General features: G+C 42.6%; 1 protein-coding gene across 1 annotated transcript in view; it reads right to left on the reverse strand.

The window, feature by feature from the left end:
• trpc5a (transient receptor potential cation channel, subfamily C, member 5a) overlaps positions 1 to 17,842 on the reverse strand; it is a 138,441-nt gene extending 120,599 nt beyond the window's left edge. The window contains exon 1 of the mRNA XM_061912664.1: positions 17,531 to 17,842. The gene's annotated coding sequence lies outside the window, so the exon portion shown is untranslated. The remainder of the gene's footprint in view (positions 1 to 17,530) is intronic.
• Positions 17,843 to 18,134: the final 292 nt, after the last annotated feature.

The following is an 18,134-nucleotide window of genomic DNA, read 5'->3' on the forward strand; positions in this document are numbered from 1 at the left end:
AGAAACGTCCAAGGAAGAGCACATCCGTCCATCTTGGGGCCCCTTTTTGACAAGGCAGAACGCAGTAGGGTCAGTTGTGTGCCACTGAAGCAAAGAGCAGTGCTGAGAGAAATCTTTGAAGTTCACCGCTGGATGATTCAATTAGTTTGTGAATTTTTGCATCCCTTGTGTCCTTGAGGGCATCACACCAATTGATCCCTCTTGAGGAAATGGCAGCACGCCAGCGCCATAAAGCATGATATGCAGCAGGCGCCCCGTGGGGGTCGTACATTATTTTAATCCGAACGACCTGCTGGTTTTGTAGTTTGAAAACTTTTAAATGACACCACTTGGATTTCTGCACAAGCAAGCAAATGTAACTGCTTCTACTGTGTGCACTTAATGTGATGGAGTCGCTCAATTCCCGATACTGCCGGTAATGACGTCAACACAAAACAAAGATTTTGGAATATTGTGTGCATTGACTTGTCAAAAAAAATGTTTTGTAGATGTGTTATAACATGGTTACAGACAAAAATTACTTAAGTTTTCCAGATACTATTATTAAAAAAAAAAGTCATACCATTTGATCATTTCAAATTTTTAAGGAAATACCTTCTGCTTGTGTGTTGGCAGTTGTTGTGATCCCAGGATGCAGAAAAAGCAAGCGGTGTGCAGGCAGAAGGTTGTTTGATTAGAAACCCGGCAGAAGACAAATAAAAATAATCTAGCAGGAACTTAAAAGGCAACAGAACACTTTGCCATATTTAAGTAATGGACCAGCTCTGTTGTAGTGGAGCTAAATGGAACCTATTTACAATGAGGAACAGGTGTGTTGACAGGACAAGTAACAGACTGTAAAAGACTGACAAAAAAAAGAGTACAAGGACGAGAGGTGACTCTGAATACAGGAAAATAACGAAAAAAGTCCAAACTGTCATGTGGGATCATGACAGTATGATCTAATATTGGCATATCCAAACAGGTTTTAATGACTGGAAATCACCTTAATTTGGAATTACCAATCTGAAAATGGTGTTTACATGTTTCAGATAGTTTTTTTTGTCATATTACCATATTTTGGATAATACTGGAATATTGTGTGCATGTAAACCTACTGACTTTGATTGATTGATTGAAACTTTTATTTAATAGATTGTACAGTACAGTACATATTCCGTAGAATTGACCACTAAATGGTAACACCCGAATAAGTTTTTCGACTTGTTTAAGTAGGGGTCCACGTTAATCAATTCATGTTATGGACTGCCAGATGACAGGAAGCAGTTTGTGATTCCATCGCTAAAAAAAAGCCAAATTACTTTTTTTTTATTCCTGATACAATGATATAAGGTTCTTGTTCATTTCTCTTATGAGACATGACATAATTATCTTGTCCATGAATCACGCTGTACACACACACACACACACACACACACGCTTTGTGCAGTGTTTCCTACAGATTGCCAATATACTTGTGGCAATGGGGACGTGGTTCGGGGTGTGGTGGGGCGTGGCTGGTACAGTGTCAATATGACGTCATCATATAATTTGCATAAATGACGATGATGCATATATTTTCTTTAAATGATAAAAACATGTTATACATATATATTTTTTAAAATGTGTTATTAATAATTGGTATGCACATATTTTCTCTTATTTTTTTGCTCTAATTTTCACATTTATTGTTGCCGCATATTTTATTGCTATTATGTAACACAGGCTGCACTTTGTACATTCCAGCTTTATTGAGATATATTATTCTGCCCTCCCTGAATGTTGGAATTCATTTTGCCAAATATGTAAACATTCTTTTTAATTTTAAATGTTGTTTATTGATAGTCTCCAAAATGAAGTTACTGTAAAATTAAGCACACACAGAAAAGTAAAATAATATATGTCAGGGGTACAACCATTCGTCGACTATTGTCTACAAATATTGATAAGAAAATTTGTCGCTGACAAAATAATTTGTCGAAAATAGTCGCGACGCCATCAGTCGTGTTTTTCTGGAGGGACACGAGTTAACGCGGCCACTCGCAACAATATTGCGGGTGAAAACATTTAAACATGTAACATTTCCTTTTATTCTTTAAAAAAAAACACAAATACATTGCTCATTTTGCAAAGCAGATGTTGTTTTTATGACACAATATTGTGATAGGAGAAAATTTCAAGCAAGGGAACGTCGGACATCTGGAAGATGCTGTCTCAACTCAGTAACTCAGTAAGTGTGAGACAAAGTTGAGTAAAAAAAAAACTTTATAATTTTTGCGAAATTCCATTGGCTAAATTTTGTCTCAATAAATTAAAATATTTTTTATTGATCAGGAACTTCAGGTGTAAACATCATCAATTTGCCGGGCAATGAAAAAGGCACTCTAAGAAATGTCAATCACTTTCACGCACACACACACACGCTCGCGCACACAAACACATACACACTTACAGACACACGCACACACATTGCGCCGATATCATAAAAGATTAAACATACAATCTATTAGATAGCTAAAATGTTAAAAATTACTAAATGATACGAATCGATTATATGTACAGTTCTTCAAACACATCATCACACAATCTTTTTTTCTTCGAGGAATTAAGATGATTTTGTTATTGCTGCTAGTTTAACTGTCTTTTTCTGGCAACAAGAAAATTATACTTTTTTTTAGCACTTTGCCTGTAAATGCTTTTAAATTGATAAAACTTTAATGGTTATTTTTGTGTGGGCTTCACGGTGAGAGAGGGGTTAGTGCGTCTGCCTCACAATACGAAGTTCCTGCAGTCCTGGGTTCAAATCCAGGCTCGGGATCTTTCTGTGTGGAGTTTGCATGTTCTCCCCGTGAATGCGTGGGTTCCCTCCGGGTACTCCGGCTTCCTCCCACCTCCAAAGACATGCACCTGGGGATAGGTTGATTGGCAACGCTAAATTGGCCCAGTGTGTGAATGTGAGTGTGAATGTTGTCTGTCTATCTGTGTTAGCCCTGCGATGAGGTGGCGACTTGTCCAGGGTGTACCCCGCCTTCTGCCCGATTGTAACTGAGATAGGCGCCAGCGCCCCCCGCGACCCCAAAAGGGAATAAGCGGTAGAAAACAGATGGATGGATGGGTTATTTTTGTAACAGCCCAACGAGCAGCATGGTTATAGTATAAATAAATGTTTATGATTGATTTAGTTATCTTTGTTGTTAGTAAGCACATGACTAAAAATAACTGGTCAAATTAGAGCCCCTGGATATGTGTGCACTTTATAATCCGATTAGTCAACTAATCGTTAAAATAATCGAGGACTAGTCGACTATCAAAATAGTCGTTAGTTGCAACCCTTATATATGAAGTTCAGTATGCCTGCACGTATAATGTTAAATCAACAATACAATTGGTTATAAACCCCCAAAAGAATCCATACAATTATAAAGTTAAAACACCACTGATAGTCACACACACACTAGGTGTGGTAAAATTACAGTCTGCATTTGACCCATCCCCTTGTTCCACCCCCTGGGAGGTGAGGAGAGCAGTGAGCAGCAGAGGTGGCCGCGCTCAGGAATCATTTTGGTGATATAACCCCCAATTCCAACCCTTGATGCTATACAGTATGAAGGTTGGCTCTAACGCCGCTGGCTTAATGCTAACGTAGAATGGACCAACTCATTGACAGGATAACAAAAATCAGCAGGGCGAACATTTATAAAATGATATTTTAACAGAACAAAATCGACATAAAATAGCAAGTGTATTTCTACTTATAGACACTTATTCACCAAACTCTATCAAAACAAATAGTGCTCCAGCGGCTCACAGACCACTGTGTGTGCGTGCTGAGTAACTAACAAACTCAACTCCTAATTTGAAGACAAAAGCTGCCTTTCACACGACGAGAAAAAACATGGCCCTTGTCTGTCTCTTACAGTTGTGACACTATAGACGTCAGTGGTTCTCCTCAGCGCCAACTGCGGAACCTCTCGAAACCGCTTCCTCGTATTTGCTGCCTCTTTGTCTTCTTTCTGTGAAACTTGACTTTGATCATCCTCATGGTGCTGCTGCACTGCAAGCATGACGTCACTGATAGAACGGAACTGCTTGATTACAGAAGTCCATTAGGCGCAGGGCGGAGAACCGAAGCGGAAGCCAAAAAGCCATAAAAAACCTAAAGCTTCTCATGAAAAACCTAATTGCTCCTTGTCAATATTGGCCAAAAGTAATATTTTTGAGTCTGGGAAAGTGACGGCTCATTAATACGGCGTCACAGGCGCAACCAGGACCTTTAGGTCTGTCCAGATTGTAGCTCGTGTTAGACTGATGGGTGCAGCAGTGTGTCAGAAGCACGGTGCCGGTTAAGAACATGATTTTTCTCTGCACTACAGCATGCACTATGATGCACACCACACATCCAGTTCCAGTCTATATTTAGCTAATGTTTCCTCCTGGTAGGAAGTAAAATTTGGAGAGCATGCAGAGAAAAGTGGAGATAGTGTTATAATACTTAGCGGTACCTAAACAAACAAGAAATCGTGCTCTCCAACCATTGGAGCTAAGAAAGTTAGTGTGAAGAAAATGGAGCGGAAGAACAACTCGGAGAAACAGACCATTCAAAATATATTTTACCTAAGAGTAGCCCACCCGGCGAGTTGGTCCACCATAGCGTCAGTCCGCATCACACATGCTGCAGCCAGCCCCTGCGGCTAGAAAAGTCCTAAATACATGTATCCATGAAAATATATAGAAGCTGCAAATGCTGTTTGAAATGTTTCAATTTGTTCATACTCAACAAACTAGACTCGAGCATGAACTTTCCAACACTGAGAAACATATTGTTTGTTGTCAACTCTGACTTCTTTGGTCCGTCACTCAAATATGTCCGACACAATTTCCTAGTTCCTATTGTCACATGACGGCGACAGTTTTACCAGATTTCCATCTCAAATGTATCACCATCAATGTGTGGATATATAGTGAATAAATGATGGGTTTTCAGTTCTCACTGTAAAGCGCTTTGAATGTCTAGAAAAGCGCTATATAAATCTAATCCATTATTATTTAAATGTCACAAGAGAAACAAGCAACTATCTCTATGAAACAGGTTGCTTATAATAAGCAGATAATAAACGCTGGATGGAGAAGCAGTCCAAGGGAGACACCACATTAGTCCAGTTGCAAAGGTAAACTCTGAACAACATTATTACATTATTTCATAAAACTACTGTAATTGTTTTGTAGTATATGCTATCATAATGTTTTCAAAACAATATTTCTTGTATGAAAGTTGTTTTTTCTTTTTAGTATGCATGTTAAAATTAGGAAGTGTTGGGAGAGCCAACCAAGGATTAACCTGATTTCAGTTCATTTAACTGGGCACAGCTAATTTGAGATACGAGTGTTTTAGCTCACGTGCCCAGTAGTGGAACGCAACGTGCTCGTAAGTAGAGGAACTACTGTACCTAATTAAATGTAAAAGAAGTTGACAGCATGAAAATACAAGGCTGTGGTTGAAGAAGGAGATGGCTGCAGGTGTCCACATTGCGTTTGGAGTGCACGAGGGTGTCCATGCTGCAGAATGCAGTGCACTGTCAGGGCCTGGATGTTGCACTAAAACAGTCAACATTGTAAGTGTGCAGCAATGGTCCTTAGCAACCGTCTTTTCTTGTCATCTTGGCTCCCCACCATAAAGGGAGGCACTTATTTAAGTGTTCGCAATTCACAATTAAAAAGGAGAGAAGAGGAAGAGGCTAAATATTGGACAGCAATAGACTGTCAAAATCAGCACTTCCTAGGTACGCAGTGTACATGGTATACATTGTTTGTTCAAGTAAAATATTGACGGAACTGAGGTTGGAAGAGGAAGAGAAGTAGAAAAGTGAGCATGGACACACAGGGAGAGACCAAGTAAGGAGCAAGTGTTGCAAAAGGTGAAGCTTAAAAATCTAATTAAAAAGGTTGCATGAGTATAGGGATGTATAGATAAACAGTATAATGATAAACAACAGTAAAAAGTCCCACAATTATTATTACCCTTTTAAATGAAAATAATCATAAAAATTGTGATTGATGACACTTTAATAAAGTCACGGACAGGTGACACTGCTCATTTACTGGAGAAGCTAATCGGAGCAACTAACGTGAATGCTAAAATGAAAACAAGACACATCAATGTCTTTCTCTATTGAAAACAACATACCCCAATCTAAACTTGCATAAACATTTTACTGTCTGAGCAACCAAGATATTCACCTGTGTACATTAAAACTCCAGGCCGCGCTCTCTTAGACACTTCGATACTCGAAGTAATACGACAAAAGTAAGTGAATCCGCGTGATGTCACAGGAACTGGAAGTGACGCACCCAACACACGTTGTTTTTCTTTTTCATTAAGTGAACACTAAAACTTTTAAGAATCAAAATGGAAAAAGTCAAACATATTTAAACCCTTAAAGGCCGACTGAAATGAGATTTTCTTATTTAAACGGGGATAGCAGGTCCATTCTATGTGTCATACTTGATCATTTCGCGAAATTGCCATATTTTTGCTGAAAGGATTTAGTAGAGAACATCCATAGTAAACTTCGCAACTTTCGGTCGCTAACAGAAAAGCCCTGCCTTTTCCGGAAGTCACAGAAGATGACGTCACATGTTGCTGGCTCCTCACATATTCACATTGTTTTTAATGGGAGCCTCCAACAAAAAGAGCTATTCGGACCGAGGAAACGACAATTTCCTTATTCATTTGAGCGAGAATGAAAGATTTGTGTTTGAGGATATTGATAGCGACGGACTAGAAAAAAAAAAGATGGATGGATTCAGATGTTTTTAGACACATTTACTAGGATCATTCTGGGAAATCCCTTATCTTTCTATTGTGTTGCTAGTGTTTAAGTGAGTTTAATAGTACCTGATAGTCGGAGGTGTGTGTCCACGGGTGTGTTGACGCCAATGTTTCAGGGAATTCGACGGCAGCTTTATGGACGGGGCAAGCTCAGCTGACCTCCGGTAAGAAGCGACTTTTTACCACAATTTTCTCACCGAAACCTGCTGGTTGACATTCGGTCGGGATCCATGTTCGCTTGACCGCGCTCTGATCCATAGTAAAGTTTCACCTCCGGGAATTTTAAACAAGGAATCACCGTGTGTTTGTGTGGCTAAAGGCTAAATCTTCCCAACTCCATCTTTCTTCTTTGACTTCTCCAATATTAATTGAACAAATTGCAAAAGATTCAGCAACACAGATGTCCACAATACTGTGTAATTATGCTGTTAAAGCAGACGACTTTTAGCTGTGTGTGTTTGCAGCGCTCATATTTCATAACAGCCCATGACGTCACGCGTACACGTCATCATTACACAACGTTTTCAAGAAAAAAATCCCAGGAAATTTAAAATTGCAATTTAGTAAACTAAAAAGGCCGTATTGGCATGTGTTGCAATGCTAATATTTCATCATTGATATATAAACCATCAGACTGTGTGGTCAGTAGTAGTGGGTTTCAGTAGGCCTTTAAATAAAAATAATATTGGTCTTAGCCTGGTTATATGTGTGTATGTGTGTTTGTGGGCACATTCAACAAAACCCTTATAATAATAACTGTGATCATTTTGGTGACAAATTAAATGTTCTTATTGTTACATACACGAGAAGCAGGAAACGTGAGACAGAAGACAGAGAGCTTAAAAGAAAAACGACAATGACAGGTGGACCATGGATGGAGGCGCTGTCGCGTGTCTCTCTGCTGCACAAGACAATCCACAATCCTCTCCCTCTCTCTCTCTCTCTCTGCTCTCCATCTATCTGGAAAATAAAAAAACGCCAAGTGGAGGAGGAAGAAAGCGAGCGAGAGTGGAACGAAAGGAGGAGAGAGTCTTTAAAATAAGTCTTCACCCACCGGGGTCACAGGCGAGCGAGAACTGAAAAAAATAAAACAAAATAGATTTCGGACTTTCTGCCATGCAGCCCTAAACTAAACAGATGATGACTCCTTGAAATAGGAACCGATGTCCATGCAACACACGAGCTGTGTGCTGAATAAAGGTGTAACTGTACATGTACTAGGAATGTTTTTTTTCGGTTCAGTACAAAGCATTCCCACAGTACAGGAGAGGAATTCTGCCTGGCTTTACCGGTCTACTCGGTAAACAAGTAAACAAATAGTGTGCAGTCCAGCGTGCGGCTAGCGGGAGTCATTGTTCACCATAGTGCCAAGGAGAAGCAAGAAGTTAATTAAAACTATTTTTGTCGACTGCATGTATAGTAACGATGTACAGTATATCAGGGCTGGGCGATATATCGAGTTTGTTAGATATATTGATGTATTTTTACACAAGAAATTAATTAAGAAACTATCGTAATATTGATATAATCTATTTCACGTTGAAATGACCAAACACCGCTTATTTGTTGTGTTCATTGATTCACTCCCGCTCCTCACTCCCTCTCATGGGCTTCTAAACCCCTCTTCTTCCTCTTTCCAAGACGTGCTTGCCCTTGTAAGAATATCCATGATTGGTTGAGATTAAGGCAAAACATAAAGGGACAGGCCAATCAGAGGCAAGATAGGGCTGGTCATGGAACCAAGAAGGGAAATCACAACAGACATCCCAAATGATGACGAGAGAGTCATTTGTCAAGAGTCAAGACATCAGAGACATATACTTCCCACAAATTGCAAATACACAAAGAGTTTGAAAACATGACAATTAACAAACAACTCTCATACTTGCTGGGGGAAGCAAAGCAATGTGCAAACACAGCAGCAAGATTTGTGAGCTGTTGTGACAAGAAAAGGACATCCAATAGAATACAACCACTATAAAGACTATCAACTACTGTATATGAGTATTCCTGCACTAGTTGTACTATATGGATATCTTTACTTTCATGTAGGGCTGGGCGATATTGGCTTTTATTAATATCGCGATATTTTTATGCCATATTGCGATATACGATATATATTACGATATATATTACGATATTTTGCCTTGGCCTTGAATGAACACTTGATGCATATAATCACGGCAGTATGATGATTCTATGTGTCTACATTAAAACATTATTTTTCATACTGCATTAATATATGCTACTTTCAAACTTTCATGCAGAGGGGGAAATCACAACTAAGTCAATTGACCAAAACTGTATTTATTAAATACTATTCATTCTCTCACGGGTGACTTTTTAAATGAAAGAACAAAATAATAGAGTTGCTACCTTTTTGTAGTAACACTTCTGCTGCATACTTTGCATATTGCTGTTATCTGCTGATTATCTTCCTGCATGAAGCCAAACCACCGCCAGATGATGGATCCCCTGCTCTTTATTTTGGGTATTTATTGTTCTTCCTCCATTTGTGATAAGTTTTGCACCATCTCTGTCTTGTATTGTCACAAGCTCCGCTCGCTCGACCTGCCTCAGCTAAAGTTAGCCATGCTGCTACCTCTCTGATCGGTGAGAGCTATGACGCTAAACGCGCGAGGATATGTGACGAATGTAAGAAGGCGGGCTTGTTTTCCATATCTGTCAGAATGAGAGACGAGGAGGAGTGAGAAACCCCTGTTGTGTAATGCCCGCAGGTAAAAGCAACTCGACCTGCCTCAGCTAACGTTAGCCATGCTAACGTTAGCTCTCGGCGAGAGCGTGTGACGCTACATGCGTGAGAGTATGTGACGTATGTAAGAAGGCGGGCTTGTTTTCCATATCTGTCAGAATGAGAGACGAGGAGGAGTGAGAAACCCCTGTTGTGTAATGCCCGCAGGTAAAAGCAACTCGACCTGCCTCAGCTAACGTTAGCCTACGTTAGCTCTCGGCGAGAGCGTGTGACGCTACATGTGCGAGAGTATGTGACGTATGTAAGAAGGTGGGCTTGTTTTACGTCTCTGTGAGAAGGAGACGAGAAGGAGTGAGAAACGCCAGTAATGTAATGCACGCAGCTAAAAGCAACGGTGTGAGAACATATAATCGAACATTACGATATATTCATTTTCTATATCGCATAGAGACAAACCTGCGATATATTGCTTGTATCGATATATCGCCCAGCCCTACTTTCATGTATGCATACTGTATATGCATCTATATTGAAAGGTATTGCAAAATTATCTAGTTTATTAAGTTTTTATTAAGTCTGATACATTTTAATTGTTTTGATTGTGTTTTAAAGCTGGCTTTGGCGATGTAAACATATGTTTCATTGCAAAAAAAACCCTTTGAGTTGAATTTAATTTAAATGATTTGAGTCGTAGAAGGGAAGAGGGAATATTCAAGCGGGCGATTTATATATTAAAAAAACTAGTGGAAGATGGCAGAGGGATTCTCTACTTTAGATGTTTCCTTTAGGGATGTAGTCCATGTCCAGGAAACCCACAATGCGTCTACTTGGCCACATTTGGACAAATGTATGCGTCTCGATAAAACATTCATTTAAGTTGTTTACCATGTAAGCCCAAACCAAAACTGCTCTCCAGTTGCCATCCCGGGCATATTTCGCACGAGAAATGCTGCACAAAAATGTACAGCGAAGTGAGGAAGATCATAGCCGCGCAATGAGGTCAAGTCACTTACTTGGCGCTGACCACAACCGTACGTGTGTGACATTACATTACATTGTCGACTGGGGATTAAAATGTGCCTGCCTGGAAATATATTTTTTATCTGAGTTTGATACATTTTTTATTATTTGCACAGCTATCAATGATCTATTTAACTTTTTTTTTTATTTTTTTATTGTATTTATTATTTTATGTAATTCTGTGCTACATAAACAGTTTATTTTCTGTGCTGTTAATACCCATATTGACTAACTGGGTTAATAAAAGTGCCACTGACTGTTTACAGTAGAGTTGTCATTCACTTCCATCATCCTAGTCACGTCCGTTGTGTCCTTGGGCAAGACACTTCACCCTTGCTCCTGATGGGTCCTGGTGAGCTTTTTGCATTGCAGCTCCCGCCGTCAGTGTGTGAATGTGTGTGTGAATGGGCGAATGTGGAAATACTGTCAAAGCTCTTTGGGCTCCTTAAAAAGGGGTAGAAAAGCGCTATACAAGTACAACCCATTTACCATTTACCACTTCAATTTCAGTGAATTTCTCTCAAAAATGAATATGTTTATATGTATACTTTCACCAAAAAATATATGGAGGTATATATCGAATTCAAGTAAAAATATATCGAGATATACTTTTTCGTCCATATCGCCCAAACCTACAGTATGTACAAACTTTTTTCCTTTCCCTCTTCTTTGACAGATAAAGGCTGTTACAATGTCTGTTATCGTGGTGAACGATTCCAACGAGTCAAATAATAAGGTGCATGCATTTAGATCACTGTGGATATTTTGTATTAAAGTCTTTTTTTAAAGTTGGGTCTCATTGATGTCAATTACCGATCTTACGAGAATGCCCAAGTAAATGCTCTAGGCCTGCTCCCTCTCCTGCTCTGCTTTGGAACTTGTGTAGCTGTGCGCTGCTCGATTAAACAGTGTTAGCAGTTGAGTGATGGCTCCAATAAAATTCTGGTGTGAGGGAAAGTTATCTTTGTCTGGCTATCCTCATGAGTAGAGCACATGGCAAACGTGGATAAACTCAACTCCTGCACCGCAAAGTGAGGAGGCAGGGCTCAGAGTGTGACCAATCAAAGCGTTACAGTCACAGTTAGAAGTTACCGTGTTTTCCAGACTATAGAGTGCATTGGTATATAAGATGCACTCACTAATTTAAAAAATATGTACAAACATTCTGCGATGAGGTGGCGACTTGTCCAGGGTGTACCCCGCCTTCCGCCCGATTGTAGCTGAGATAGGCGCCAGCGCCCCCCGCGACCCCAAAAGGGTGTAAGCGGTTGAAAATGTATGGATGGATATAAACATTTCCATATATTAGCCGCACCAGACGATAAGCCACAGATATAGGCGTTGTGAAATTTGTTATTTTCACAGAAAAATTGTGTAACTGTTTATTTACATGCCTTTATTATTTCCAGACTGTGCCTGTAACTTGGCAGTAAAACGGCTGAGCAAACAAAACATAAGTCATTGTCATGGACCCACTAGTTGCAGAGGCTAGCTCTCCAGTCAGCTAAACAGACTCAATAACTCTACGGTGTCGTCTTGGTAAATTTACTGAGGAATTTGTGAAACTGAAGCAATAGACAGAGAATGTCATTGTAAGATTCAAGATTTAAGATTCAAGATTGTTTATTGTCATATGCACAGTTAAACAGACAGTTTGCCGTACAATGAAAATCTTACTTTGCTAGTCCACCCTTCAACAAGGCACACGGTACTTAGCTAAAAATAAACATGAAAAAAAAAAAAAAAATTAATTTATATGCAAGGCACAGTAAGTAACATAACATTATTGCACATTCTGATTGACAGTCAACAGTATAACCGGCTCAGCTCCCCCGGTGATCAGTTTGACGACCGTAGTGTCATCTGCAAACTTGATGATACTGGTGTTGTTCTTGGAGGCCACACAGTCGTGTGTGAAGAGGTGCACAATAGGGGGCTCAGCACGCAGCCTTGGGGGGTCCCTCTGCTTAGAACCTTTGTGCCTGATGTCTGGTTGCCGATTCTTACTGACTGGGGCCGGTTTGTGAGAAAGTTCAGGACCCAGTCACAGAGAGTTGGTGTCAGACCAACAGTGAGGAGTTTAGCAGTGAGTTTTTGTGGGATGACCGTGTTAAAAGCAGAGCTGTAGTCAATGAATAATAGCCTAGCATAGGTGCCCTTGCCCTCTAAGTGGGTGATGGTGGTGTGGATGACGGTGTTGACTGCACCCTCGGTGGACCGATTCTGCCGGTAGGCAAACTGTAGAGGGTCCAGTGTGTCTGGGACGGTCTTCTTGATGTGTGACATGACTATCCTCTCGAAGCACTTCATCACTATTGGGGTGAGTACAACAGGGCGATAGTCAATCAGACAGGTCACAGTGTTTTTCTTTGGCAGGGGCATGATGGTGGTGGTCTTGAAACAGGTGGGCACAACAGCTTGTGCTAGTGACCAGTGTAGTCAGCCAGCTCTGATGAACACACCCTGAGGGCCTGGCCAGGGATGTTGTCTGGGCCGGCTGCCTTCCATGGGTTTGTTCTCCTCAGAACTGTACATACCTCTGCTGTTGTCACAGTGAGTGGTGGGTCCTGCGTGCGCTCCGTGGTCAGAACCCCTCTCTGTTGGTTGGTGTTGAGGACCTCGAAGCGGGCGTAGAACTCATTCAGCTCATCTGGCAGTGAGCGTTGGCTGTTTGTGACCCCCCCTGCTCCCCTGCCTGTAGTCTGTGATGTGTTGCAGGCCTTGTCACATGCACCAGGAATCTGTGGTGGAGTAGAATCCCTCCAGCTTTTTTCTGTATTGTCCCTTGGGCTGATGGATTTACGCAGGTCATATCTGGCCTTCTTGTAGTCCTCAGCGTTGCCTGAGACAAATGCTGTGGAGCGGACATGTAGCTTGGACCGAACATCACAGTTAATCCAGGGTTTTTGGTTATACTATATCTTGTATTGTTTTGTGGGAACAAGGTTTTCCACACGTGCTGATGCGGCCAGTTACACTGGAAGCATATTCCTCTATGTCCACAGTACCGTCATCCCTCTGAGCAGCAGTTTTAAACATGTCCCAGTCTGTACTCCCAAAGCAGTCCTGAAGCATTAGTTCAGTGTCTTCATTCCACACTTGAACAGTTTTTCTCACTGGGGGTGCTTGTTTGAGGCACTGTCTGTGCGCTGGATATAGAAAAGCTGAGATGTGATCAGATAGTCCAAAGTGTGGTCTGGGTACAGCCTTGTAGGCTCCCCTCACGTTGCAGTATACTTGGTCCAGAGAGTTTTTTTCCCTCGTAGGAAAGTTCACATATTGATGGTATTTCGGGAGAACCCTCTTTAGGTTGCGGTGGTTAAAATCCCCAGCTACCGTGAACGCAGCATCGGGTTGTATGTCTCTTGTTTACTGATGATGTCATGCAGCACCTTTAGGGCTGTAGTGGAATCCGCTCATGGCGGGATGTAAACAGACAGTATAAACACTGCACTGAACTTCCTTGGCAGGTAAAAAGGTCTGCATTTCACCATCAAAAACTCAATGTTACTCACGTAAACACAGACACCACCGCCTCTCGCCTTTCTTGAAGCCTTTGTCCCGTCTCCACGGTAGACTGAGTGTGTTGCTAGCTGGATAGCAGAGTCTGGGATGCTGTCCGAAAGCCAGGTCTCCGTGAAAATGGGAGCACAGCATTCTCTCAGTTCACGCTGGCATGTAATCCTGGTTCTCAGCTCATCCAGCTTGTTGTCAAGCGTGCGCACGTTAGCTAGCAGCAGGCTAGGTAGTGGTGGTCGTGTAGCTTTAGCTTTTAGCCTAGCATGTAGCCCCGCTCTCTTGCCCAGCCACCTGGTTGTTGTTGTTTTGTGATTAGCTGGCTCTCGTCGGAGCAGAAAGTTGAAGTCCGTCAGACTATAAGTGAGCTCATGGTGAGCTTTTCTGATGTCCAGAAGTGCATCTCTGTTATATCTCACTGTTGCGTGCAAAAACTTTGCATTTAGGATGCAAATTAGTACTACCGTATTTCCTTGAATTGCCGCAGGACATGTAGTATGCGCCTGCCTTGAATTACTGCCGCATCAAACTCGCTTCCAAAAATAATTAGCGCATGCTTAGTATTACCGCCTGGTCAAACTCGTGACGTCACGAGTGACACTTCCCCTGTCATCATTTTCAAAATGGAGGAGGCTGATTTCAATACCGGTAATTTGAAATCACATAAAGGGAAGAAGATTAAGAGCTATTCAGTAGGATTTAAGGTCCAAGCTTACATCACACTCAAATTTTTACTGCATGACTTTGGTAAGGGCCGGAGTGAGAATAAGTTTTAAAATAATTAGCGCATGCTTTCTTTTACCGCATGCCTTTGGTAAACGCAGGAGTGAGAAGATATTTTAAATTAATTAGCGCCCTGGCGGCAGTTCAAGGAAATACAGTATAATAAATAAAAAACAGAAATGTTGTCGGGAGGACAATGCAAAGACGTCAGCCACGGGGGGCGCCATCTTGTAAGTTAATAATACTAACACAGACACTCTTAAACATGCTAGGATTTTAGTTGATTTCATCATCACACATAGTATAAATAGTTTTTTGTATTATAAAACTTACAAACATTTCTTGGAGTGATGAATGAAGAATTCATACAAGTAGAAACGCTATGGACGTCTAAAAGACAGAACGGCCCTTGTACATCCGGTTTAAAGCACTTAACAGAAGAAAATACTGTACACGTTCACCTCGCAGCCCCTGGGGTGAGCAAACTCGTCCAAAAGGTGGAGCCAGAGCACAAACAATAACACACCTTTTTCAGTGTCTCTACTTTTGTTTAATGAAAACTATTTGATGAACACACAACATTTTTGCCGTCAGGAAAGACAAATCTTTCAATCAGCTGCATCGTTTTATAAGCCGCAGGGTGCAAAGCATAGAGGAAAAAAAATGGTAGTAGCTTATTGTCCGGAATTTTACAGTATGTACACTAACCGTGGCACAGGTCGCATGGTGGAACAGCTGTTAGTGCATGTGCCTCACAATACGTAAGTCTTTCTGTGTAAAGTTTGCATGTCCCCTCCGGGTACCCGGCTTCCTCCCACCTCCAAAGACATGCACCTGGGGATAGGTTGAATGGCAACACTAAATGCTCTCTTGTGTGTGGACATGAGTGTGAATGTCGTCCATGGGACGGCGTGGCGCATTGGGAGAGTGGCTGCGCGCAACCCGAGGGCCCCTGGTTCAATCCCCACCTAGTACCAACCTCGTCACGTCCGTTGTGTCCTGAGCAAGACACTTCACCCTTTCTCCTGATGGGTGCTGGTTAGCGCCTTGCATGGCAGCTCCCTTCATCAGTGTGTGAATGTGTGTGTGAATGGGTAAATGTGGAAGTAGTGTCAAAGCGCTTTGAGTACCTTGAAGGTAGATAAGCGCTATACACGTACAAATCATTTATTTATTTATTTATCTGTGTTGGCCCTGTGATGAGGTAGCAACTTGTCCAGGGTGCACCCCGCCTTGCACCCGTAAGCAGCTGAGAAAGGCTCCAACACGCCCCCGAAAGAGACAAGTGGTAGAAAATGGATGGATGGACACAGACCGTTTTTGCAGAAAATACAAGACAGGAATGCAGATTTACAAAGATTGACAAAGCTTTCTGTACAGACAATCATATATGTAGTTTTTTCCTTTTTCCTCAATATAAATGATAAATGGGTTGGACTTGTATAACGCTTTTCTACCTTCAAGGTACTCAAAGCGCTTTGACACTACTTCCACATTTACCCATTCACACACACATTCACACACTGATGGAGGGAGCTGCCATGCAAGGCGCTAACCAGCACTCATCAGGAGCAAGGGTGAAGTGTCTTGCTCAGGACACAATGGACGTGACGAGGTTGGTACTAGGTGGGGATTGAACCAGGGACCCTCGGGTTGCGCACGGCCACTCTCCCACTGTGCCACGTCGTCCCCAATATGTCGCAATCCTTTTTCTTTTTCTGCTTATCACTGCAAAAATGAAAGTGGGAAGGTTCCCACTTTCATTCATTAGTGGGCTGGAAATGATCCATCCATCCATTTTCTACCTCTTATTCCCTTTTGGGGTTGCGGGGGGCGCTGGCGCCTATCTCAGCTACAATCGGGCGGAAGGCGGGGTACACCCTGGACAAGTCGCCACCTCATCGCAGGGCCAACACAGATAGACAGACAACATTCACACACTAGGGCCAATTTAGTGTTGCCAATCAACCTATCCCCAGGTGCATGTCTTTGGAAGTGGGAGGAAGCCGGAGTACCCGGAGGGAACCCACTAGTCACGGGGAGGACATGCAAACTTTACACAGAAAGATCTCGAGCCTGGGATTGAACCCAGGACTGCAGGACCTTCGTATTATGAGGCAGATACACTAACCCCTTTTCCACCCTCTCCAGGAATTTTAAACAAGGAAATTATTAAAAAACTGCTGACAAGCCATTTTTTCTACCTATGTAGTGTCAACGCAATTACCGTTGGGCCACGTGTTCACGCTCTGCGCATGCCTGGTTGGATGTTCACGTGAGCCCGTTGCAGCAGGTGTAAATGCATGTTGTTGTTGTTGGGTTGGTTTTTTTTTTTGTGTGTGTGTGTTTTTTTTCGTGGGGGTGTGGTGGGCTTCATGAAGACTGACTGAGAGCTTCATTTGTAGCCATGGAGCCCATATTTAGGACGTCTGCCATCATTGTTGTGTGCCTGCCTGACGCGCGCGCGCACACTCAGACACTGCAGTATCACGCGCACCCGGCCGCTCAACCTCCGTCTCGCGCGCAAAGCCCACGGAGACCCACTCAAACTCTGCAGTTCCCCCTCCCACCTCCTCAGTATTACTCAATAGAGGTGAACCGCCTGCCTCTGCAGCTGAACATGCGCGCTCAAGCCCCAAAGGTGCCCGGGCAGTGTTGACATTGATCGACATGACGTGTCATTAATCACGCGTGGCATGCTGACAGGTGTGCACACGCCCATCGAAGAGAAAGAAGAAAAAGGGTCTTACCTGTTTCTGGGAGAGAATGTCTCCTGTTAATATCCTGCAAATGATCCTCCTGGCGCCTCACACGCAGCTCTTTGCTTCCTCCCACTTGTTCTACGTGGGATCAGCTCGTCCTGGCCGCGCCACCTGGACGAGAACGCAGCGGTCCGCGGTGTTGATGACTCGGCCGCGGCTGCCGCTCCGCGCGCGCCATCCTTTTCCCGTAGAAGGAAGCCGGAGGGTGGGGGGGGGATGGACGTGGGCGCCGCGTACACAAGCTACAGGTGATGCCGCCACATTTGCCTTTAGTCCAGAGAGAGCGTCGGTGCTGCTGCGCTGATGCCGCCGCTGTGTTGTGAGGGAGTGTGCGCCACTCAGAAGGTGTTGCGTACCACCCCCTCCCTCCCACTCGCACGCTCCCTTCTGTTCTAACTTCAAACTTGTACTACAGAGCTGTTTTTTCCTCCCCCAACTGATTGTGTCTTCCGGATGTGTTTTCGATTGAAATTTAATAAGCCAATTCCTCTTGTCCATCATGACACAATGTTGCATTACTTATGTCAGGGGTTCTTAACCTTTTGAACCTTGGGGCCCAACTTTTTCACCACAGAGGCGCCCGGGCCCCACT

This window comes from Nerophis ophidion, linkage group LG10 (assembly GCF_033978795.1).
Source record: "Nerophis ophidion isolate RoL-2023_Sa linkage group LG10, RoL_Noph_v1.0, whole genome shotgun sequence".
Taxonomy (NCBI): domain Eukaryota; kingdom Metazoa; phylum Chordata; class Actinopteri; order Syngnathiformes; family Syngnathidae; genus Nerophis; species Nerophis ophidion.